The sequence below is a fragment of the Xiphophorus hellerii genome, chromosome 6 (assembly GCF_003331165.1).
Source record: "Xiphophorus hellerii strain 12219 chromosome 6, Xiphophorus_hellerii-4.1, whole genome shotgun sequence".
Lineage (NCBI taxonomy): Eukaryota > Metazoa > Chordata > Actinopteri > Cyprinodontiformes > Poeciliidae > Xiphophorus > Xiphophorus hellerii.
The window spans coordinates 1,066,797-1,092,750 of NC_045677.1; the positions used below are offsets into that span (position 1 = coordinate 1,066,797).

The window sequence follows — 25,954 nt, forward strand, 5'->3', positions numbered from 1 at the left end:
GAACGTGAAAAAAATTGGCATGGCCAAATAGGTCATCTCATTAATTTACCTGCCATTGCTCTTTTAAATGGAACATAATTCAGTCAGAAGAGCAGTTTGTTCCTAGAACTCCACTTCAGCACTGCTGAGCTACATAAACATGAACACACATTGTTTCAGGACATAAACTAATTATTCATGAAATGCCACATGAGCCAGCTTTAGAGCTGCCTCATGGACCTGTTTTATTGTAGAAATTAAACTCTTAAATTCAAGTAGCTATTTAAAAACTTCTGTTCTCATAATAAACAAACAATAACATCTATGCAGATAAATTGTCTTCTTGAACAACAATTCTCTATAGAGACTTAAAATATAACAGAGAGATAATCAAACATTTTCTCTTAGATATGCTTTAAGTAACATAATATGTGCTCCAGGATGTTGAGTCTGTACAGTTTTCTGACTTTGGTATAAAACTTCTCTGTATGTTTCACATACAAGAAAATATTTTGTTTCTTTGCTGAACTGCTTTTTACATTCTGCAGGATAATTTGTTCCAGCAGGAAGGATTTGATGTAAGTCTAAAATGGCATTTTTGTGATGACAGACCTCTACTGTCCAAGTAAAGTAAGAAAAAATAAAACGTTTATGTTTTCATTAACCGTAAGCAGAATTGATAATTACATTTTGTAATTAATATATAAAATGTGTCTTCGTTAGTAAATTATGTTATTGAAATACGTTGACTTTTAATAATATTCATCATTATTGCATATGACAGTAGTGAGCATTTTTTATTTATTTTTTCTCCCCTCCAGGGGGTCTTTTTGTGGGCTCTAGTGTCCCTTTTATGAAAGTAGGCTGACAGGAAAGGGGGGAAGACATGCGGTAAATGTCGCCGGGTCCGTGAATCGAACCCGCGACGGCCGCGGTGAGAACTCGAGGCCTCCAAACGTGGGTCACGCTACCACAACACGCCCAGTAGTGAGCATTTTGAGAGGCTACATTAGCTGGTTGCGCTAATGTAAAGTTGTTTAGATTAAATTTGCAAGACTAGCCCAGTTTGTAGGCCTTTCTCTTTCAATGACTCAGTAAACATATAAAAACATGTTGGAACTCTTTGGATCTGGGTTCAGTTGTGAAATATGAGACATAAATTAGAGTTAGAAGGATTTTTTAAATGTACACTATTTGGGCTTTTGTATTTTTTGGGAACAATACACAGCAAATTAGCAAATTCAAAAGTGCTAAATGTTTCTGTGTTAATATACTTTGTGCAAAAGCAGAGTTAATTTTATGCTAATAGAGTCGTTGTGAGCATTTGGATTTTGTGTATTTTTTCTGTTAATTTAGTCCCTGTGTTGTCGTGCACACCCCTGATTGAGCCCAGCTGTGTCCTGTTCCCCTGATTATCCCTTGTGTATTAAAACTCTCCTGTGTCCCTTGCTCCCATCGGATCCTTGTCGTGATTGTTTCCTCGTCATCTACCTGAGTCTGTCTCCTCGCTTCTCACCTTCTTGAGTATCATTAAACTTTCATTTCTACTCGTAACTCTGGGCTTTATGTGTTATTAAATTGCTCTGTGTTATGTTCTGTTATTGCATGAAAAGGACAGAAGGGGAGCTCTGAATATGCATGTGACAAAATTCGCTGTATGTGGTGGAGAAGGAGAGAATGCACGAGAGTAAAGGGAGAACTGAACCTAAACTACGTCTGATGCTGCTGATTTTCCACTATTTCAATATAGCAACACCACAACACTCTGCCATTTGTAGTTAGTCTTAACTTTCTTCATCTAATTGATTCTATAGTATTCCAGCAAATGTCTACAAAGCACTTATGAACTTTGCATTTGAAACATATTATTCAAGGTTTTGTTTTAAGTAGCGCAATATGCCATCTCCACCAGTGAGAGGCAGCAGTGCACTAACTGGAATGCAGCGTGATTAAAATATGAAGAAGAAATCTTCATCTTGCGCACCTTCATAACACAATTTACAAGACCTCCTGTGTAAAATGAAGCAGAAGTACGTCCCCTAATAGAAATGTTTCTTATTGAATTTAGATTTTTTTTAGAAGAAAACTGTTGGGTAAATTGTATATATTATTATCAAATATTTGTTGTTTCATGTGCCTTTATAATGTTCTTGTCTTATATGCCTTTATTTGTTTCATCTTAGCATAAAGAAAGTTTCTGTGTTGTTGAATTACTTTGATTCCTTTCTCAGAAGGCCTCTGAGGAAGAGCAGAGAAACTGTTTTCAACAGGTTATCGTTCAGCAGAAACCTCTGCAGCCTTGATCTGTTAGATAGCTATAAAACTGTTGCCATGAAGACGTACAACTTGCTCTGTGTTATCCTGTGTCTGGAACAGAATGATCTAGTGTGTAGATACCATGTGTTTTGTTAGTGACTAGCATTTGCGTTGCAATTATGTGATTGAAGTGTTTTCCCCAGCCCTTTTTGAGACGCTCTCTGTAACAGGGATCCTAACAGCAATAAAAAGGGAGAACGGACACATATGTTTTCAGAACGGAAGAGATGTGTGACTGAAAACATCTCTGGCTGTTCTCCTCGCGAGTACAAAAGAATCTAACTCTCTTGTCTTTCTTGTGTTTGTTTAATCTGTCTCAATAGGTGTTTGAACCTGACAAAAACATTGCCTATATTTTTCTTTCTAGGCAAAGTTAGCTTTCAGCAATTCAAGTTAAAGCTAGCTCAAACTCTGTTGCTGTAAGATTAGCCCTTAGTCTTGCCCATATTTTAAAGGCAGGAAAATAGATTTTTTTTTCCTCCAATTTTAATCCAGCAAATTGTAAGATACTTTATTAGTCTAATTTATCCTTTGTGCGTTTTATTGAGAAACTTAACTGACTTAACAACACATGGTGGGGGAACAAAGTACTCTAAAGAAGACGTGCTATCCCAATGCAGATATCTGTATCGGGATATGAAGTGAAAAAAGTGGATCAGGGAACACCCTAGTTTTGGTAAAGTTAGGAATCAGTATTTAAAAAATGCTTAAATTGCTTGGAATATTTACTTACAATATCTGTAAAAAGCTTGATTTGAAACCAGTCATTAAATAAAAGAAAAATGAGTATGTTAATAACTGAAAGTTTTGGAGAATAGACTGGTACTTTTTTTAAATGACACACTTCAGTTGATCTCACAATTGCTCTAATATAGCGGGTCTTTTCATGAGGTGGCAGTAAATGAAAGATGGACATGTAAAATCTCTTAGGATGAACTTTGCTCTCACTGTGCAGAAAAGAGACACAACATTTTCCTTCAAAACAGCATAATTTTATAACTGCAATCAGTGTCCAAACATTTCAAAGCAAAATATGCCATCTGTCTCAGTTCAGCCTTGACTGGTAATGTATACCTCTCCCTTACTTTAAATGTAGCAATAGAAACTGAAAGCTCATCACCTAGCTATAAAACTCTAAAACCTGCACTCTACTTCTGTTGTGCTGCCGGCAACAACCTGGTTCCCACATGGGGGGTGAGACCAGCTGAGGCTTTGCAGCACAGACAAGCAGAGGAACGAACCTTAATGTATACTGTCATTTCTAACTGCTCTCTTTCTCAGACCATTGTACAACCAAAATAACAGCACATATGCTGCCTTTAATTTGAGTCCTAAATGAAGATAATCATGAGGAACATGGCATCATGAGTTAACACATCCCCAAGCCTCTGCCATCTTATGTTCTAAACGTCATTAGAACAGTGGTCCTCAATTATGTTGGAGGCTACAAAGGCCCCAGAGGCCCTGTACAATGCCCTAGTCCGGACTAGAGTGTTTCAGAAATTATGGGTTCTGTGTAATACTTTGGGCATATAACTTGTACAGGAATACTGGAAAGGCAGTGTCAACTATTTCCATTCCATCCTAACTTTATAGCAGCCAACCTTAAATTGTTGCCATATTGATCGTTGGCACATGATGTCAAACACTTCATAAAGTGGCCCACATCGCTATGACGTGCAACCTATGCACCTGTTAACTCCTGTGAAGATTGCAAAAAAAAAAAAAATAATGACACTTCTAAAGCCTAATATTGTATTTATTTAGTTAGTTTCATTGTAAAAATGATCATAGGTTGCTGAGTGGTCAGCTGCACAAACAGACAAAGGTGCAAAAGAACTTGTAATTTTATCATAAACCTTTTGAAAAATAAAGAGGATGGCGATGAATAGCAGCCATCAATCATACAGACTGACAGCCCTCAGCTTATACACGGATTTGCAGCAAACACCTTTTACAAGGTAAGAAGGTTAATGTTCATATTTCTTAAGTAAGATTAATAAGATGCAATCATTAGTAGGCATGGAGAAATTGATCCATCATCAGGTAGCCTTCCATGTACAGAGAAAACTGGTAAGCATTTAGACTTTTGCACACTTTAAGTCTGTTCCCGTCTAAGAGGAAACAAAGTTTATGACATTGTGATATAAATTATGTGGCATGAATTGAAGTCAGCAATTTGATCAAATCAACAAATACATCAGGAGAGAGAAGAGATGGTCTGCTTCTGAGCCAGCTATTTTCAAGTTTTGCAAACTCAGCTGACTATGAGGCCTGACCAGGTGTGCTACTTTCACATACAAATTAGCTTGACTTGAACAAGTAGAAGCCAAGTGCTGTCAGAAATACCTCAGGAAAACAATTGCGGTCGCTCTGATCGGTTCACCCTCCCCTCACTTCCGAAGTCTGCTTTGGAGCATCAAGGTGTTCAGGTTACGTAGTTTTAGAATCATTACATTGAAACCAACAGCTTGTGTTAAACAAGATTTCTGTAAGTTTCCAACTTCTGTCCATGGTTAGTTCAAAATAGAAAAGACCAAAAACTACCTGTGCTTAAAACCTTGATTTCTTTACAGAAAGAATGTGTTACATTCTGTCACACATGAGGTCCAGAACCGGCAGTCTGAAGTTCCCAGATAACAGCATACCACCATCCAACTTTTTTACCTGTTGTATCAGAGCTAACTTCTGTCACTGCCCAGCTAAAATGATGGAGAGTAATATATACACCCTCTGATGCCTAAATATGCCTAAAATGAGTTGCAGACGAAACATTTTCTGCACCCAGTAGCAACAGCATCCACAGAGTCAGCTATAAGATGAGCTTTGATATTTTAGGAATCAGATGGCCCTATCTAAAAAAAACACCCTTAAAAGGTAAGAAAGCTTCAAAGGCTACTTTACAAATACATAAAGCCAGAAGTGAGATATTTCAAGTTTTTGTTTCACAAATACACTGAAATGTAAATGTTATGCAAGGCAGGGTATAACAAGAATTACCTATATTGCGAACTGTTCACGAGGCAACCGGTCATAGTAATGCTCAAATAATTTGTTTTAATAGGAATCACCATGTAGCTATTATACGACTCACCAAGATTAGAAAGATATTATCTGAATCCATTTGGACATATTCATCAGGAAAGTGTGTTCTGTGTCTCACACATAACTGCACATATTTTAATTAAACATCGCTGAATATAGACCTTTACATTTTATAGCAATACAACTCCCCCCCTTGTTTATTCTTTTAAATTTTGATTGTTCTTCTTATTGAGGGTTTTTTTCCATACTGCTATCCCTTGCTATTAAATAATACACCAAAACCACCTTTATTTGTTTTCATGGCATGTTACTGTGAATACAATGCATCATGGTATATACTAAGCTGGATATGATATTTTGTGTAAATGGGAGTTAAATGACATATTTGTTCTTGTGTTGTTTTACATTGCTGTATTAAGATGTACTTAAGAGTTCACAACAGAGTATAAGAAAGCTGTTCAAACAGTGAAGAAAAAAGTAATATTAATTTAACTGTCATGAAAAATGTGACTTTAGTGGAATACTTGGTCAGTTTATTAAGTTTTTAACAGCATTTCATAGTAAGAGATGTATTTTAATCAATGTAAGTTAATGCAGAATATTTAGAGCTACTTGATCTATTTCTTAATATTAAAAAAAGCAGTTTGAACTGCTTTGTTGCTGAAAAATTGCTACGCAAATAAAACTTCTGTTTCTTAAAAGAGAATTCATTAATCAGCAATACATTTACTTGTTTTCACAGAAAGTATCATGAAACAATATGTGAGGTCAGGCAGAAAACAATCCTTCGGAATCCTTTAACAGTGTTCAGTCTCGGCACCTAACAAAATTTATAGGCCGGAAGACGGATTAGAAACCAACCTAAGCCTGGCTAATTACTCTCCTCGGGTGCTTTTGGAGAACTCACCACCTGAGCACCAAACAGACGTCTGCAGCATGCCAAACTCCAGAAGGAAGTTGAATAGCTATTTACAGATGGTTGTGGCCCCCTGCCCTGCAGATACTGGAGGTCCACTGTTCTGAGCTGTTTTACATCTGTGAAACTTTTTTTTTTCACTAAATAATTTGAGTTAATTTAGAGATTGCTTTATGATTTTCAGCTAGAAATAGTCTGTATCAGCGCAACACAGGGCTCTGGTCTGGAACCAGTCTCCTTCAGAGGGGTTGGACACTCTTACACTCTGGAGTTGCCTCTGGTGAGCGGCACTAGGCAGGAGTGGGCATACTTGTTGCCCCCGATTTTAGTGCCTGTACATTGGCGTTCACCCAGGTGAATGAGAGGGTAGCCTCCCTCCACCTATATGTGGGGGGACGGGTTCTGACTGTTGCTTGTGCTTCCGCCCAAGCAGCAGTTTAAATTACCCACCCTTTTTAGAGTCCTTGGAGGGGGTACTGGAGAGTGCCCCTTCTCTCTCCAGTGGACAGCCTTGTTATGTTGGGGGGCTTCAATGCTCACATGGGCAATGACAGTGAGGGGCGTGGTTTGGAGTAATGGCCCCCATGATCTGAACCTTAGTGGTGTTCTATTAATGGACTTCTGTGCTTGTCATAGATTGTCCATAACGAACACCATGTTCAGGCATAAGGGAGTCCATATGTGCACTTGGTACCAGGACACCCTAGGCTGTAGTTCGATAATAAACTTTGTTGTCGTCACGTCGGATTTGGGACTGCATGTCTTGGGCAAAGAGATGTGAACAGCTGTCCACTGACCACTACCTGTTGGTGAGTTGGCTCTGGTGGTGGTGAAGTCTGCCGGTCAGACCTGGTAGGTCCAAACGTATTGTGAGGATCTGCTGTTGCTGAAAGGGCAGGGTCTACCATGAGACAGGGCTTTAATTCTCACCTCTGGGAGAACTTTGAATACATTAAGCGGGACATTGAGTGGACCATGTTCCAGCCCTCCATTGTCAAGGCGGTTTATCGGAGCTGTGGCCAGTAGGTTGTCAGTGCCTGTCACAGCGGCAACCCTCGAACCCGATGGTGGACACCTCCAGTGAGGGATGCTGTCAGACTGAAGATGGAGACCTATTGGACCTTTTTGGCCTGTGGGACCTCAGAAGCAGCTAATGGGTACTGGCAGTCCAAGCGGCATGCGTCTTTGGGATACCGCAATCCCACCAACATGCCTTCCATCGAGGAAGTGGAGATTTGGGACTCTGGGTCAAGCTTTCCAATCTCTGGTGATGAAGTCGCCAAGGTGATTAAAGAGCTCCTCGGTGGCAAAGCCACAAGGGTGATTTTATCAGTTTTGTCATCTATGGAAAAGATAAAACTGAATAGACTTTAAGTCAGATGTTGAGAAACAGAGGGATGCTCTAGGCTTTGTTGGTTTTACACAGAAGCATAGCACGTTGCATGAGAATCAAAGGCTAATCATGAGTAGGCAAAACAAAGTGTACAAGTTCTGCACACACATCCTCCTTCTGCTGAAATTTCTTCTGAATAAATGTTGAAAGAAACATTTAGACTAGAATCTGGGCCCAAAGAACAGGCATTAGTACTTTGCCTGTTTGTGTTAATTGAGCAGACTTCAAACAGCTCATTGTGTCAGTTTTACTACTTGTTTTAACTCAACTAATTGAACAGTGAAGATAATTTTAGTATCTCCACAGATAACACTTAAACCAAACAAACTTATAAAATATTGGGAAACAAGTATTTGATGTATCACTGATTTTTCAAGTTATCCCACTTACAAAGAATGGAGAGGTTTGCAATTTTTATTGTGGGTACACTTCAACTGTGAGAGACACAATGTAAAAAATAATCCAGAAAACCACATTATACAATTTTTAAATACTTGACTTGCATTTTATTGCATGAAATTGTCATGATATGGTGTGGCGGTGGACCCAAATGCAGCAGGCAGTAGACGTAGAAATAAATGGATGTTTTAATGAAGAAAATTAACCAACAAAAAATCCACAATTCAAGGGTACAAGAAAATCCAAAAACAAAACAAACTGGAAACACGAGGGAATAACAGGTCATCCAGGGAGGGAAGCATGGGTAGTGACAATCAGGGTGACAAGACGGACTGCCGAGTTGTGACTGGGATAGAGGAGCTTAAATACTGGGAGGTAGTAAATGGAACAATGGCCTAACTCAGGGGTGCCCAAAGTCGCTCCTTGAGGGCCGGCATCCTGCATTTTATAGTTCTCTCACTGGTAGTACTAACAACATTTTCAGCATGTCAGTGTTCTTCTTAGGTCTTCCAATGAGCCATCATTTGACCCAGGTGCGTTAAACCGGGGAGAGAACTAAAACATGCAGGATGCCGGCCCTCAAGGATCGACTTTGGGACCCCTAGCCTAGCTAGAGGAGAAAAGTGATTGCAGGTGTGAGTAATTGGCACAGGAGCTGGCTGAGGGGCGGGGAGAAGGTGGCGCAGAGAAACTAAGGAGATCTGCTGGGAACACAAATGGAAGAAAACGGGGAACTAAAAAATACTACTAATACAAAAGACACTAAGAGTAAGGAAAACCTGATGAACTAGGAGAGAAAGATATGAGTGAAACCAAAACCAAACATAAATTGAAACAAGGCTGATCTAACAACAATAAGAACTAAGGAACAAAGAGCTAGAGAAACTAAGAGATCTAAACAAAGAAATAACCTAACTAGAATTACTAAAGAAAGCCTAACCAAACCTAAAGAGACAAAATAAGAATTAGTAACACTACGGGGGAAGCTAGAGTGACTTAAGACAAAACCTAGCTAGAATTACTAAAGGAAGATATACGTACATACGTAGACTAGGACATGGAAGAATAACTGAACCTAGGGTGATGAAATTAAGAAATAAACATTACTAGAAACACTGCAGGGAGGCTGAAATAAAAAATAACTAGAAGGATAAAATAGAGTTAAACTATAGTCATTAAAGAAGGCTTGACATGGACTCAGACAAACAAGGACAAAACCTAAGGTAACTAAAAAATAAACCTAGAAACACTATAAAGGACTGAAAATAAGGAAAGCAATAAGACAATTCTTATTTCACTAAATACCTCAAATAATAATATCAGAAGAACCATGAAAGGCTAAACTAAAGTGAACTAAAACATGAAGCTAAATAAAATGAGAAGCAAAACCAACCCAAAAACCCAGAGTCCTGACAGAAATAAATATTTCATCACCTAGAATCCGACAAGAAGTCCGGCTCTTAAAGATCTGTTAGTTCATCTAGTTACTCTTTACTAAAATCTGAATAATCTTATTTTGCAAGTAAGCTCTGTAAATTGCACCTTAAGGGTGCTATCTTTTGCTAGTGTGTAAATTGTGACATTTTTATGTGAATTTGTTTAATTCTACAATATTTGGCCTAAAACAGTCTTTGTGCTGCCCTCTGCTACTGCAGCTGAATTTTCCTACTATAGTTGGTTGATGTCTATGTTGCATGGTGAGCACTGATTTATATGGATTTTCAGCTCTGCACATGCATGGTTTATTTACAATGTGGACACAGAGTAGATTGTGTCTCCTCTCTGTATCCACATTGCACATATGTGCAGAGCTGAAAATCCATATCGATCAATGTTTCTCAATGTCTCCTCTCTGCTCTGGCTGCAGGTGGGGATTACTAAACGATGACTGTGAGACCTTTTCTAGTGCTTTGGAATGGGGTTAGGGCTCAAGGCAGCACTCACTGCCTGCAGACAGTTGCTGCAGAGTGATTGCTGCTTTCACATTGGTGTCGCCAAAGTTCTGAATAGCAGAAGAAAGATTTGTTGTTAGTTATTTTTGGAAAACAGTCGCTAGAGGAGTCTGAAAAGTTGCTAAATATGACTGCATTGGTCGTTTCTCAATATGCGTACATGTCCATGCTTGTGTATTTGTGAAACGTCATCAATGGTGGCCCAAGTACTGTTTAAGTAGGCAAAGCCTGCATGTGTTATTCCTCTGCCCATTTTAGCGATGAAGCACCAATGCATCTTTCTGTGCACTTTTCCCAGCAAGATATCCCACAATGCATTGCACCACCAGCAGCGGTAAGAGTAAGTAGGAAATGCAGCGCTCTTTTACACTATTAATTTGTCACACAAAAAGTAGTTTTAAGTGTCTTTAGGCAAGAAAGTAGACTTCATAGCTTCATGTATCCACTCAGTTCATCCAGAATGTTCATTCTTTAAAATGTGATTTGGAGTTTTTGGAGCAGCAAAGCTCCACTGACAGGGTGAGGCAGCTACAGACTGCACCAGACAACAAGATATAACATTTTTCTCAGTAAATTTAGATATTTTTAGTTAAATATTTTGTTACTTTTATTCGCTACTTAGCAATTTCTGAGCAAGTAAATTTATACTAGTAAAAATATTTTAAAACGGCTCCCCTTCATGATCAGAGAACTTTCACTTTTCCTTGAATAGAAAAATTATGCAATTCTATAAGATTGTCTTTTCATGTATGAGTGTGAGTTGTATTATTTTTTATTGGTTTATTCAGGGAGGTCTGCAGAGCAGGAAAAGAGCTTTCCAAAAACTCCTAGAGATTCTCTTCAACTTCATGTCCTGCCATTCTCTTCCTCATCTTCTTTTAAAAAAAATAATTATGGTATAACTGACTGTAAATTATTTAAAATGAATTTCCAGATTGTGCATTTTCTTTTTAGATGTTTGTCTGTTTTGATTAACACTGTTGGTTGTTTATATTTAGTTTTGATATAATGGTATATGCAGTTTTCAATGTTTTGTTTTGTACCTCACAGAATGCCATAGCCAATAAGGGCAAGACTTATAAAAGTTGGCAAACTTTTGAATATAATAAAAATTCAACATTTTTATTTTACAGCTCTTATTTGATTTTAGGTTTTATTTTTACTTGATTTTTTTTCAATGAGAAGCTCTTCTCTCTTACTGCAGAAAAGACAGCTATGAATCACTTGAAATATTTTTCTGTTTTTTTATACATGATTATTGTTGGATTCTCATATTGCTCCAGTCACTTTAATTCTCTTACCTCATGCTCAGTTTGTTCCACTGCCTCGGCCCCGGCTAGGGCTTTAGTGTTTTCCAGTGCATTTATGGACGCCTGCGTTACATCCACAACTGACTGACTGTAGACTTCTCATATGGTGCATATACTCTACATCTAAGCTACCTTTCTGAATATTTTTTTCCGTCCCTGAATGCATGTTGCCATTTTCTACAGTCACTACCTGCTGGTCTAAGAGGAGTGAATGCTGCAAGTCAATGACTCAATGCAATCTGCTGGGTTTCCTTGGAAATACACTATTTAAACTACTTTGAATAATTAACTGAGCTATACTGTTTGATAACTAACAAATCTTGCTACACTGAATATTAAAAAATGGGAGAAAATAGAAAGCTAAAAGTGGAAAACAGGAAAATAATGCTCAGAAGGTGGAGTTCAGTTCTCATGTGGTCCAGATGAAAATACAGTACTTAAATCACCTTATCTTGAAGTCTCACAAATCACAAACTTGGTTTTAAATCTATTCCAGGTTTGAAAAGTCTAGATGTTGCAGTTTTTTTAACTAGAGTAGATGAAAGACACTGAAGTTGGTGAAAATAGTTTTCCCCAATTGGAAGCTGCAATCATAAACCAACTTCAGCTTTGTGTCTCTTAGCATAACATCCTCATCTGGGACATCTGTGGACCGTAAGAAATGGTGCAAATCATCCTTTGTGTCTCTCGTTTAGACTCCACCACTGCTACTGGCTTTTCAGAACGTGTATAAAAAGCCTTTTCCCCCCAAAGGAATGCAAGATTTTCTAAAAGTTTCTCGGGATCTCCAGAAAGCAAGTTGGGATGGCTTTTTTCCCTCCTTGTCCCCTTACAGGCTCTGTAGTTTTTGTTATTCTAAAAATTCATTTTTACAAAAAAACATGTCTGTTTCTATGTTGTAGATATCTGATGTTACCTGATGATAGTGATAAAATAAAATTAGTTTGTTAATCAGTGTTTAGCAGTTATTGTAAAATAATCATTCAATTGTGTAGCAACAACTCTGACCAAATGCAAGTTTTTAATAACTTAAATATGAAATAATGGTCTTAACTTTTCCTACCTATTATTATTTGTCAGTTCAGACAGTAAATATAGTGTGACAAAGGGGGCAAATATTAGACTATCATGATTTTACTGGTAACAATCAGAAAAAGTAATATGAGGTGGTAAATTACTATTTTTAATATTAATAAGATTTTTATAATCAATAATAAAAACTTCAAATAATTAATTTGAAGGTGCTGTACTTAGAATTGACACTTCTCAGTTGCTTATGTATACTTAATATCTGTCAAATTAAATTTTTTTCAAACGTTGATTTTTATAATACTGCTCCACTCTCGTCAGTCTACTTCTAACATCAGCATGTGAAAAATTCAGTCCTTTCTGTTGAACTAACATCAATACAGTGTAGGTTTGATCTGGGGATTATTTTTTAAATTAACTGATTAATAATTGAATAGTAATTAGCAGGTGCTTTATAGATTTTTTATTTTATTTTTTTTACAGAATGTGAAACAAGTGAAGCTTAAACTGTCACTTGAGGAATTCTGGGGAGTACATATTTACAGACAAAGAAAAACTTTTTTTCTGCAAATGACCTTTTTGACTCTGTGTACTCCAGTTAACTATTAATCAATTACTGAATAAGTTGAATTATTTAAATGATCACTCATTATTTTTCCAAAATGTTACTCAAGTAAATGTAATTGAGTAAATGCAACTACTGTAGTTGCAATCCATCTTCAATGAGTAGAGGTGGTTTGAGGGGAGCAGTTAACAATTAGTGAGCAGGATAAGGAGGAAGGAGTGAACATATGAATAAAAATCTTCACAGGAAACTACTCATAGCACATGTCTGCTCATATCAGAGTGGGAAATGAGAAAGAGATTACGCTCACACTTCCCTCTGAGCCATGCTCTCCTCTATGAGCTCACAACTTGTCAGTGGAGCAGAAGATGCTTGTTCCTCTGTACATGCAGGCAGCTCTGATGACATCACAGCAGCCTGTCAGCTGGAGGAGGCAGCAGCAGCATCAGGAGCAGGACCAGGTTCCACCTCTCCATCCAGCTGCGCAGGTGCGCTCTGTTTAAGGTGCCATGATTTCCACTGGAGGAAACCCCTCCAGTGGAAATCTGTCACGTCACCCACACATTTCAATCCTTCAAGAAGATGAAAACAATAACCCAGGAGTCATATCTGCAGAGATTCTTGAAAAATCCTCCGGATCCTAACCAGCCCCCTCACCACATCTGTGATCACCATCACCTCCACCGAAAAATCAGTCTGCAGATGAGCCATTAAACTTTCCCTCCCATCATGAGGAACGGCGCACTGCGTGGGCGCACAGCTAAACATAGATTTTTTTTTATTATTCTCGAGGATTCGCTTGAGGATCTTTCTCGTCATTTTAGTGTGAAGCATTAGTGAGCAGATGAGAGAGAGAGGCGCAGAAACAGACAGCTGTGGAGGCGCACAGCAGAGCACCGGCCGGAGCTTTCATGAACGCCAGCGCAGGTGAATCGGAAGCATAAGGCCGTTAATGATAGCTGTCACATTCCATCAGCGGAGCTCCGTGTGGGCAATGCGAGTCAGGGGGCGCCGAGACAGGCTGGAGAACCGCACCGCACCGCATGTGTCTGAGAAGAGAGATTCCAGCTTACCTCCGCAGCTCCTCACACACCGCCGCCTGAACGAGAGAACACCGGCTGATAAATCCAAAAGCTTCTCTGATTCCGGAGACCAGGAAGCGAGAACAGCCACTGTCGGTTCGTGTGCGTGCGTGTGTGTCAGAGTGAGCGGGGATGTGCGGGCACAGGAGGCGCAAGCCTGCGGTCCGTCATCTGCGGCAGCATATCAAGCGCACACAGCCAGAACTGCACCGGAAAACAGAAGGATGGGCTCCAAAAATAAAAGACCGACAAGGGGCAGGAGGAGAGAAAGAAAGAAAATTTAAGCATACGTCATATCGCCACTCAGTAGTCAGCAAATGGTACCTTTGGCTTTGCATCAGAAAAATATTTAAGGATTTTTTTTTTAGTAATGCATTAGTCAAAATTGTACATAGCTTGTTTTTAAAACAGAACTTTATTTACAAGACTCCACACCAAACACTAACCCTCTGCTGAAAAGCACTAACGTCCTAAACCCCAGAGATCTCGAACTAATTAAACCTGTCGTTAAGTGATGTTTTAATTAATATTTCACTTTTATTGTGGAAGAAAAACAGAAGCAGTATCTTGCTAACGTCATCAGATTTACTCAAATTCAGAGGAAAGAACATTCCTTGTAAGATCTGATAATGAAAATTAATTCATTTAGCGAGGATGTGAGTTTTACAAGATAGCATCCAAAAATGACTTAGCTGGCGGAAAACTATACAACACTTTTCATCCAATGAAGGTTCAAAACAGGAAATCAGACATTTAACCACTACAGACACACAATGAAATGATCAAATGAAATATTTTCTGGTAGAAAAGCAATAATAAATTAAAAGTTAGATAAATCAATTGTTTGCAAAAAAAAAAATAGGACTGTGGACTGGAGGGAGGCAGCCCCTGAGAAAAATAAATACACTTGAAGCCAGACTAATCATCAATATACTTTGGGTTTTTTAAGGATTATTTAACTTGAAGCATGCTATGTTGAAACAACTAATCCAGTGCTTAATGTATTTAAATAGTAATTAAATTGTAGAAAATCACAATTTAAAATGTACCAACTGTACTATCACATGCATTTATTAAATAACTAAAGTTATACTGTGTATACTTTAAGTAAATGGCTTTATATGTAATATAAACGTGCTTGATTAGTATATCTTAATTGTACCATTTTTGTGCAAGTATTACATTTAAAATATATTTAGAATGTATTTTAAATAAATAAGCATTATATATATTTTATATATTAGAAGTGTGATCACAGTATGCTAATTCTGGTTTATTATAATTGCTAATGAAGTACACCTGTTAATGAAGTGTAAAAAGTACACTTGTTAATTACTTAATGTTACTTGTTGTTCTGCTTTGTCACTTTGTACATTAATGCTTCATACACACTACAGTACTGCAAACACATCAGGCTACCAGAACACAGAATGATCAATTACAACACACTTTTATTATATTGTGCATTCAATATATTCACATTTATCAATGTGAATATATTGGATACAAACTGTCAATTGCCAAACAGAGAATTGTACAAACTGACAAATATACTCAAAGTTTACAGACAACATGCTTATGAAAATTAGTACAATAAAACAACAGACACACTTTAGAGGAAATGTGAAAAATGTTTCACCAAGGACAGAATATTGTTTTAATACAATGTCACAGTATTCCAGTATTACTGCAGACAAACTGACATTTCTCCTTCCTATGAACAGTGAGGATCAATAACAGAACATTCCATTCACTGCACTTTACAGAAACCTACAAAAAAGGATAAAACAATAGAGCAATTAATCAGAGTACAGAAAAATGGCAAAGGAAAAAGTCAAACTTACAATTTCAGGATGTTGTGGACTCGCTATGTATGTGACATCATCAGAACTGATGATGATTGGGACCGGATGCCTGGAGTGAAAAAACATTTCTGAGTGACTTATTTGCCTGTTTATGTTAGAAGTAGAAAAAATAGTCAGTAATATCATAGAATCAGTTGATGCTGGCATTAACTATGAAGTTGGTTTAAGTGTGAACTTAAAGCTGCAGTATGTAACTTTTCCGAAACTGTGGACTTGGCCTGGAACTTTGAACAAGCCCTGCCCAAGTCTCGAGCTAGGCACCCTGTAGCCAGCTCCTCCCAGGGACCACGCTTACAGGCATCTAGGGGCCCCTCATTCTCTCCTGTGAAACGGAGAAGAAAGCCTATCAACATGTCCTAAATTAGGACCATAAAGATGTAACGCATCTGTTTGTGCGCCGAAGTGCATGAAATGCATCTATGGGGTAATTTCATTTTCACTAAAAAAAGAAAACAGAAACTTATTATTGTATCAGCAGATTAACTCCAAAGAGGTTTGATTGTTTTCAAGGTGATAAAGGTGCGTATACAATCACACGTATTTAAGTAGCTGCATAAAGGTGAGCCAAGTAATTGTGGAGCCCTTTGGCTCTGATTTAGAACATCACCAGTGGAAGGATTCAGAGGGAGCGATCGATCAGAGATCATATTGATCTTCTGGAAAATGTTGATGACGGTTTATTATCATTTAGATTTCCCGAACTGTAGCCCTGATCAAAAGTTAAACAGACAGAAAACATCTCTATTCTGTAAATGTATCACTTATGCACATGATCTCTCTATTTAAATTAAACGTCCACATTCCCCATTCAAAGGACTCTGACTCTCTGCCAGTCTTTAAATTCCGGCTGAACTCTCTGCACAACGTCTTGATTTTTTTAATGGTTATTGCTTCACGTGGTGGCAAACTTCCGGTATTTATACTAACTTACATATGTATTTATGGGTGGCGACAGGGCGAACCAGCAGCTGCGCTCTATTTCCCGCAAATTGGGGTGCGCAGCCACATGCCCGCACTTTTCTAAATTTGTCTGTACGCCAAGTTTTAGTGTGAAATCTGCGCAGTCTTTTATGTATGAGGCCCATGATTTTAATGTATTGTGGTGCTAAGCTGGTCAGGGATTTAGAAATTAAAAACAATATTTTATAGCCTATTCTCAGTGAAGGGTTTTAAAACTTGATGATGTGCTCTATCCTCCTGGTGAGAACGCCAGCAGCAACGTTCTGTATCAGCTGCAGCTGGAGGATTGATCTGTTAGGCAGACCTGTAAGGACACTGCTGCAGCAACTAAAGATAAATGGTTGCATTTCTCTAGATCTTTCTTAGACACTAGTCCTCTAATCCCGGAAATGTTCTTCAGGTGATAGAAGACTGACTTTGTAACTGTTTTTATGTGGCTCTGAAAGTTCAGGTCAGAGTCCATCACTACACCTAAAATTCGGGCCTGACTGCTAGTTTCCAGGGGCTTCATGCATAAAGCGTGCGTGCACAAAAAAATGTGAGGCGCCATATTTTACGCACAAGTCGGCAGGTATAAAAATTAACTTTGCGTCAAAGTTTGCCTAAATATAGGCACACTTTTTTGCTGGCGTGAAAATGTTCGGCAGTCACGCAAACTTTTTCTGTGAACAATATCAAACTACAAAGCGTCATAACTCAAATACACTGAAATCTGACTACATTTTGTGTTATTAAGACCAAGAAGCATCAAACCCGATGTTTTTCATGGTTTGAATATTTTATTGTTTAAACGTAAACGATGAAACTGAACCGCATTTATCCTCAGACAATAAGCTAACACGCACACAAAATAAACAAAATAAAAATAAAAATATGTGAAACCTCGCTCAACTGTAAATAATACTTTTTCTCAGTTTTTGTCTCATAAAGATATAACGCATTGCTGTGCGCCGAAGCGCATGGAATGCATCTATGGGGTAATTTCATGCTCACTAAAAGAAGAAAACAGGGTTGGATCAGCAGATTAACTCAAACCTGCTGATTAAAAATAATCAACAGGTTTGATTATTTTTAAGGTGATCAAGGTGTGTATGCAATCACACGTATATAAGTAGCTGCGTAAAGGTGAGCCGCGTAATTGTGTAGCGCTTTGTCTCTGATGGAAAACATCGCCAAGGGAAGGATTCAGAGGGAGCGATTCTTCAGAGATCATATTGATCGGCTGTGAAATGTTGATGACGGTTTATGAGCGTTTAGATTGATCAGACTGATCATCCTGGAGCTCTGCGCAAAACTTAAAGAGCCGTGCGGTACTGGTACCGGTCCAGCTGCAGTCAACCTTCATTCGAGTCGCCAGCTTTGTGAATGCGCCTTATGGACATAAACATTCTAGTATTTAGAATAAATGTCCACATTCCCACTCAATGACTCTCTGACACGCTGTCTGTCTTTAAATCCCGGCTGAACGCTCTACTGTTCAAACAGGCATTTGCAGGATCTCTTTATTTTTTATTTGGATTTTTTTTCTTTAAAATGTATTTTTATTTTTGTGAGGTGACATTATGTGTCCTCAAAGCACCTTTTAAATAAAATACATAATTATTATTATTATAAATTATTATACTGATTCGAACAAGGACGTTGGTTATTGTTTCACGTGGTGGCAGATTTCCGAGTATTTATACTAACGACAGGGCGGACCAGCAGCTGCGCTCTATTTCCTGAAAATTAGGATTTATAAAGGAAAGGTGAGGCCACTTACTGAAATGTCTCTCCCCACGAACAACAGTCATAGGCAACTGCAAAATGTACATGAAGCAATCCGGACTTCTCAACAAATGCTATGTAGTTGCATTTTATTCAAGCTGCAGTATATAACTAATAAAAATTATGTTTTCTCCATATTTGTTAAAGCTGTCACCATGTCGTGACAGTTTGTTGTGAGACAGATAATCTGAGAAAACAATCAATCTCCTCCACCTCGTCCCTGAATCACTATTACTGGCTAAAGTATTGCAACATTCCGGCCAAAACAACCAATCAGAACCAGGAGGAGGTTCTTAGTGCTGTCAATCAACCTCATTCACTCACTGCTAAATGTGCTAATGGTGGAGAAACAACATATCATTACAGGAAACCATTTATCTGCCGTCATTGGTGGCTATGCTAACTAGATTGAGCATTCACAACAGGCTATGCTAGCTGCAGCATAGCACAGAGTGAGGGGGAGGAAGGATGAGCAGCCACATGAGATTGTGATTGACAGCACTAAAACTCTCCTGCCACTGATTGGTTGTTTCTAGCACTTTGAGAAAGCAGAGGAAATAGATTTTTAACAGATTAGCTCTCATACCATATTGTCACAACATAATGAGAGTTATAACAAATATGTAAAAAAAATATTTTTATAAAAAGTTACATACTGCAGCTTTAATTTCACATAGGAGAGGCTGGTCAGGAGGGACGTGAGTTAGAGCTGCTGCTGACTGACTCACCTGTTAAGTGGTAAAAGGTTCAAGGGACAGGTTAAATATATCATTATGTTGGTAATTTCTTTCCTTCATTCATTAATTGTTAGTGAAATGGAGGCAAAGAGTCTGTAGCTAAGCTAACTATGCTGAATGGTTGATAATCTCACCCAACTCTCGGAGAAAAACTGGGTTACAAATGAACACTTTTACCTTTTTCTCTCAGTCTCTCTAATTTTTTAAAACCTAACTTTATTTTTTTTTTTAGCAGCATAGTAACTGCCACAGTTGTTCGTATCTTCTACTGACTGCTGCTGAACACTGTCCCCCTCAAGGGTTCCAATCAGGAACGAACCATTTCATGCAGGTCTGGGGGGGTTCAGGTCTTTTTGGTCTGGGAGGGGCAACACTTATTTTTTACTGCTAAAAACAGGAAGAGCAGTGTGGTTTTTGTCCTGGTTGTGGAACACTGGACCAGCTCTACACCCTCAGCAGGGTCCTGGAGAGTGCAGGGCAGTTTGCCCAATCGGTCCACATGTGTTTTGTGGACTTGGAGAAGGCATTTGACCGTGTCCCTTGGGGAACCCAGTGGGGGGTTTTCCGGGAGTATGGGGTATCGGGCTGTCAGGTCCCTGTATGACTGGTGTCAGAGCCTGGTCCACATTGCCTGCAGTAAGTCGGGCTCATTTCCGGTGAAAGTTGGACTCCGCAAGGGCTGCCCTTTGTCACTGATTCCGTTCATTACTTTCATGGACAGAATTTCTAGGTGCAGCTAGGGTGTTGAGGGGATCCGTTTTGGTGGCCTTAGGATCACGTCTCTGCTTTTTGCGAATGATGTGGTCTTATTAGCGTCATCAGGTTGTGATCTGCAGCTTTCACTGGAGTGATTTTCAGCAAAGTGTGCAGCGGCCAGGATGAAGATCAGTGCCTCCAAATCTGAGGCTATGGTCTTGAGCCTGAAAAGGGTAGAGTGCCTTTTCTGGGTCAGGGGGAGTGTCCTGCCCTGAGTGGAGGAGTATAAGTATCTCGGAATCTTGTTCACAAATAAGGGAAGAAGGGAGCGGGAGATTGACAGACGAACAGGCACAGCGTCTGTAGTGAAGCGGGCGCTGTACCGGTCAGTTGTAGTGAAGAGAGAGCTGAGTCAAAAAGCGAAGCTCTCGATTGACCGGTCGATCTACATTCCTACCCTCATCTATAGTTATGAGCTTTGGGTCATGACCGAAAGATCAAGGTCATGGATACAAGAGGCCGAAATGGGTTTTCTTTGTAGGGTGTCTGGGCTCTCCCTTAGAGATAGGGTGAGAAGCTCGGTCATCCGGGAGCTTCTCACATAGAGAGGAGCCAGTTGAGGTGGCTCAGACATCTTAGGGTTAGGATACCTCCTGGACACCTCCCTGGTGAGGCGTTCCAGGCACGTCCCACCAGGAGGAGGCCCCGGGGAAGACCCAGGACAAGCTGGAGGGACGATGTTTTTCGGCTGGCCTAGGAACGCCTTGGGATTCCCCTGGAAGAGCTGGAACAAGTGACTGGGGAGAGGGAAGTCTGGGCCTCCCTTCTTAAGCTGCTGACCCCGCGACTCCACCCCTGATAAGCGGAAGAAAATGGATGGATGGATGGACGGATGGAAAACTAAAAAATCCCACGGAATCAGTAAACAGATTCAATAAGTTCATCAAACTCTGATAGAAGCTACATTTTCAGGTTATTTTTTTTAAGATGGGGAAGCAATCTGATCCTTTTAGTTTCTTGTCAATCTAGGATAATAAAAAAAAATCTGCTGTCCTCTCCACATAGTACTGAAGCTGGAACATTCTCACCTCAGTTTGTTCAGAAAGTAGCTTTTTATTCCTGGTTACTTGGGTAATTGTAAAGAGATCATATTTCTTGTGGTTGAGCTTGTTAACTACTTTTCATGTCATACAAAGAATACTGAAATTACACTGAGTATCATGATGAAAAAATTACATTTTTATATCTTGTCTTAAATATTGGCAAGTGTGAGTCTAACAACAAGAAAACTAAGAGCTGGTTATAGGAGAGGAACCTGAAAACAGAAAGTTATGCAACCCGTTCTACTTTTCTAATGAAAGCAAAGATAAAGCAAGAGCTATTCTAGATTTAACTGGGAAACCCCAGAGTTGATAAAATTAGATTAATAAAGATTATATGCTTAAAATATGTTTTATGATGCAAAAGTGGTCTGATCAAAGTATGAGTCTAATGTTTTAATGGATAAATGCAGAAAGTGTAATTTGGGGCAGATTCCTTATTGTGCCACATGGTGGCAGCAAATGACTTTTGTAACAGATTTTTTTTTTCTGCTGAAGAAGCTTAGAAATGGTGTCTTTATTTGGTTTCTTCTTAAAAAGGCACAATGAGTTAATGTGTTGTTTGATGCTAGTAGTATAATGTTAATGTTAACGGTAAAAAAAAAAAAAAATAAATAAATAAAAATCATGTTTCACCTTGAATTACAACCAGTGTTTGTAGATGAGTTGAAACCATAGAAACATTTGAAGCCACATACACTGAAATAAACGAACAAAGCTGAAGTTGGTTTCTGATTGCGGCTTTTTTCTGGAAATGGCTAAAGGGCGATTCCAACTAGTTTTTCGCTACAGTCAGCATCTTTAATCTACTCTACTAAAACACTACAACACCTAGATTCTTCAAAACTAGACTGGATTAATAGCAGAATATCTAAAACTAAGTTTGAGATTTGTGAAACCTTTGTCTGATTTGTGAATCTTCAATAAAGGGCGATTTCAGCTCTTTTTTGCATCTGGATAATAGAATTGCTCTAATTCCAAAACTACAACACCTAGACTCTTAAAACATGGAATGGATTATTCTGCTCTAAGAACTGAATATTTAAAACCAAATGTGGGATTTGTGAGACCTCAATAAGGGGTGACTTCATGTCTCTTTTTGCATCTGGACTTCATAAGTATTGAACTCCTCCTTTTCTGAAATTTCCATTATTTTGCTGTTATATCTCGTTGTAGCTTTTTGTTTTCTCTCATAAAAAATGCTGAAGATAATGAAAAAATAGCTGAAATAGCCCTTTATTCAAGTTTCGCAAATCAGATATAGGTCTCACAAATCGCAAAATTGCTTTAAAATATTCTGCTATCAGAGAAGAATAATTTAGTCCAGGTTTGAAAAGTTTAGGTGTTGCATTTTTGGAATTGGAGCAATTCTAGAGTGGTCCAGACACAAAAAAGGGCTGAAATCACCCTTTATTGAAGTTTTACAAATCAGATAAAGGTTTCACAGATCACAAATTTGGTTGTAAATATTCTGCTATTAGTTGATAATAGTCCAGTCCAGGTTTGAAGAGTCTATGTGTTGTAGTTTTTTTAACCAGAGTAGATTAAAGATGCTTAAGTAAAAAACTAGGTGGAATCGCCCTTTAGCCATTTCCCGAATTGAAAGCTGCAATCGGAAACCAACTTCAGCTTTGTATAAAAACGACGCATACACATTTTTTTGTTGTCTGAAGTAAAATCAGACCAAATTTCAATTGCTTTAGGTCAGTTAGAATTAACAAAATTATTTCTATTTGGTGGGCGACATGCCAGGTCTTATGGAGCCCCCAAAGGGACATGGGGATTTTTTTTTCTTTTGCTTTACCTTGCAAACTTTTTGCGTTACCAATAAGTTTTGAGTTCCCTCACAATATGCTTACTGCAATATTTGCTGGTCATTTTGTCACAAATGTCAGTTTAAAATTTCAAATATATTGTAGCGGATACAATGTATATATTTCACACCCGAATGTATACCTTCATTGTGAAGGGGAGAAGGTGAGAGGAGAAGACATTAACGGTTGTACTTCATTCTATTTTTGGCTTTGGTTGGAAGACATTGAGGATAAATCAAGACTCAAATTACTTTTACGTCTTTTTCTGCTGTCTTCCACATTGGTGACCCCGAACATCTGAACATGTATTTTAACAAGAGCTCACCAGCTGCCGCTGCTTCTCCGCCAGCTGTGGTTTCGGACCCAGTTTCTTGCCAGGCGGCCGTTACTCCAAACGCCGGTTCTGTTTTTGTTGCCCTTGTCAAGCTTCCAGAGTTCTGGCAGTACGATCCAGAACCATGGTTCCAGCATGTGCAAGCCCAGTTCCATCTCCGTGGGATAACCACAGGTGAGACCAAGTACTTCCATTGATGTCAAATATCCTGCAGCAATGCCAATTTAGAGCAGCAGGACAACCTAATGGTTCCAGCGCATCATAACGTTACGGCGCAGCAGCAGCAGCGCTATCTGGATGCTGTGGGTCTAAAACCAAAAGGCAGCGCAGATTATATTTGCTGCATGTTCCACAAATTGTGCGGGAAAGAGATGTCTGAGTGGGACACATAACCAGCCAGACTGCTGACAATATTTTTGCATTAAAACAAAATGAAAAACACCATGAATGAACTTTAATGCGCTTGCTATTTAGCAGACAAAAATGAATTTCAACAGCCAACAAAGACTTGAAAACCATCAGTATCTATCGATATTTATGGCTACTGATGGCTGACTGGTTTTTGGAAGATCAAAGAGGATATTAAAAAAAAATCACGCAATTATTTTTCGACCTGAGCCAAAATGATCTGTTCTGGGCAAAGTGTGGGTGAGCATTTGGTCCGGACCCGTAAACGGACATGGGCCCGATGTCTTTTTTTTTTTTTCATCCCAACCCCATTAGAAAGAAAACATCGTCACAGTTCTATAAATGGTGACAAATACAGAAATCTCATTTAATTTTTAGGCAGAATTAATTGGTTCAGACCTGGACCGGATCAGTCAAAGCCTTTTTTCAGATGTCAGACCGGTTCACAATCCCAACCCGACCCGAAGCTGCCGCATGAGCATAAACCGTTGGGTGACTGTTATGATCTGGAGCCTTAGATTTGGTCCAGATCTCAGTGATGTAGGTTTTCTCTGTACCTCTGTCTGCATACAAACACAGAGAGATGTCAGTCACGGATTGTCAGCGTAACGTGTAAATGTCTGGCGGGACCAGCGGACGGGCAAGACGGGGCTGTAAAGTGGCCCCCTGGGTCCCCTGTTCCGGCGCCTATGCTTGTGACCATTTTTACTGCGAAATCGACTAAATAAAAGCGACATTAGGATACCACATATACATGTTTTGACAGGCTTTATACTGTAGGAGCACATAGGTTTTGACATCCATCGTGGTGAAGAGAGTAACGTTATGTGCTATATATATATATATATATATAAAAAAAAAAAAAAAATTCCCTTCTCACCCACCTCGGGTGGTTCTTATCCTCTGAGCTCGGGTCCTCTACCAGAGGCCTGGGAGCTTGAGGGTTCTGCGCAGTATCTTTGCTGTGCCAAGGACTGCACATTTCTGGACTGAGATGTCTGATGTTGTTCCTGGGATCTGTTGTAGCCATTGGTCCAGTTTGGGGGTGACTGCCCCGAGGGCCCCGATGACCACAGGCACCACTGTGGTCTTCACCTTCCAGGCCCTCTCCAGTTCCTCCCTGAGGCCCTGGTATTTCTCTAGTTTCTCGTGCTCCTTTTTCCTGATGTTGCAGTCGCTTGGTATTGCTACATCTACCACAACGGCTTTCCTCTGTTGTTTATCCACTACGACAATGTCTGGTTGGTTCGCCATTACCATTTTGTCTGTCTGGATCTGGAAGTCCCACAGGATCTTAGCTCTGGCGTTCTCCGCCACCTTTGGGGGTGTTTCCCACTTTGATCTCGGGGTTTCCAGTCCATATTCTGCACAGATGTTTCTGTACACTATGCCTGCAACTTGGTTATGTCGTTCCATGTACGCTTTCCCTGCCAGTATCTTGCACCCTGCTGTTATGTGCTGGACTGTCTCAGGGGCCTCCTTGCACAACCTACACCTTGGGTCTTGTCTGGTGTGGTATATCTGGGCCTCTATTGCTCTGGTGTTTAGGGCCTGTTCCTGGGCGGCCAGGATGAGGGCCTCTGTGCTGTCCTTGAGTCCAGCTTTTTCCAGCCATTGGTAGGATTTACTGATATCAGCCACTTGGGTTATTTGCTGGTGGTACATCCCATGTAGGGGCTTGTCCTGCCATGATGGTATCTCTGGCACCTCAACCTCCGTTCCCTGTTGTCTGAGATATTCACTGAGCACATTGTCTGTTGAGGCTTTGTCCCTGATGTATTTATGGATCTTAGTTGTTTCGTCCTGGACTGTGGTTCTCACACTCACTAGTCCTCTGCCTCCTTCCTTGCGGCTCGTGTACAGTCTCAGGGTGCTGGATTTGGGATGGAATCCTCCATGCATTGTTAGTAGTTTTCTAGTCTTAATATCAGTGGTTTTTATCTCCTCCTTTGGCCAGCTAATTATTCCAGCAGGGTATCTGATTACTGGCAGGGCATAGCTGTTTATTGCGCGGATTTTGTTCTTGCCATTGAGCTGGCTTCTCAGGACTTGCCTTATTCGTTGGAGGTATTTAGCTGTGGCTCCTTTCCTTGTGACCTCATCGAGGTTGCCATTTGCTTGTGGTATACCTAGGTACTTGTAACTGTCCTCTATGTCTGCTATTGTTCCTTCTGGGAGTGAGACCCCTTCTGTGCGGATGACCTTCCCCCTCTTTGTGATCAGCCGACCACACTTCTCTAGTCCGAATGACATCCCAATGTCCGTGCTGTAGATCCTGGTGGTGTGG

At 39.5% G+C, this 25,954-nt stretch overlaps 1 protein-coding gene across 2 annotated transcripts in view; it reads right to left on the minus strand.

Annotated features, from left to right (window-relative positions):
* The window catches only part of dlgap1a (discs, large (Drosophila) homolog-associated protein 1a), a 99,062-nt gene extending 84,797 nt beyond the window's left edge, over positions 1 to 14,265 (minus strand). Inside the window, exon 1 of one of the 2 annotated variants that reach the window (XM_032565345.1) lies at positions 13,978 to 14,265. The gene's annotated coding sequence lies outside the window, so the exon portion shown is untranslated. The remainder of the gene's footprint in view (positions 1 to 13,977) is intronic. The other variant, XM_032565346.1, reaches the window with a different exon arrangement.
* Positions 14,266 to 25,954: the final 11,689 nt, after the last annotated feature.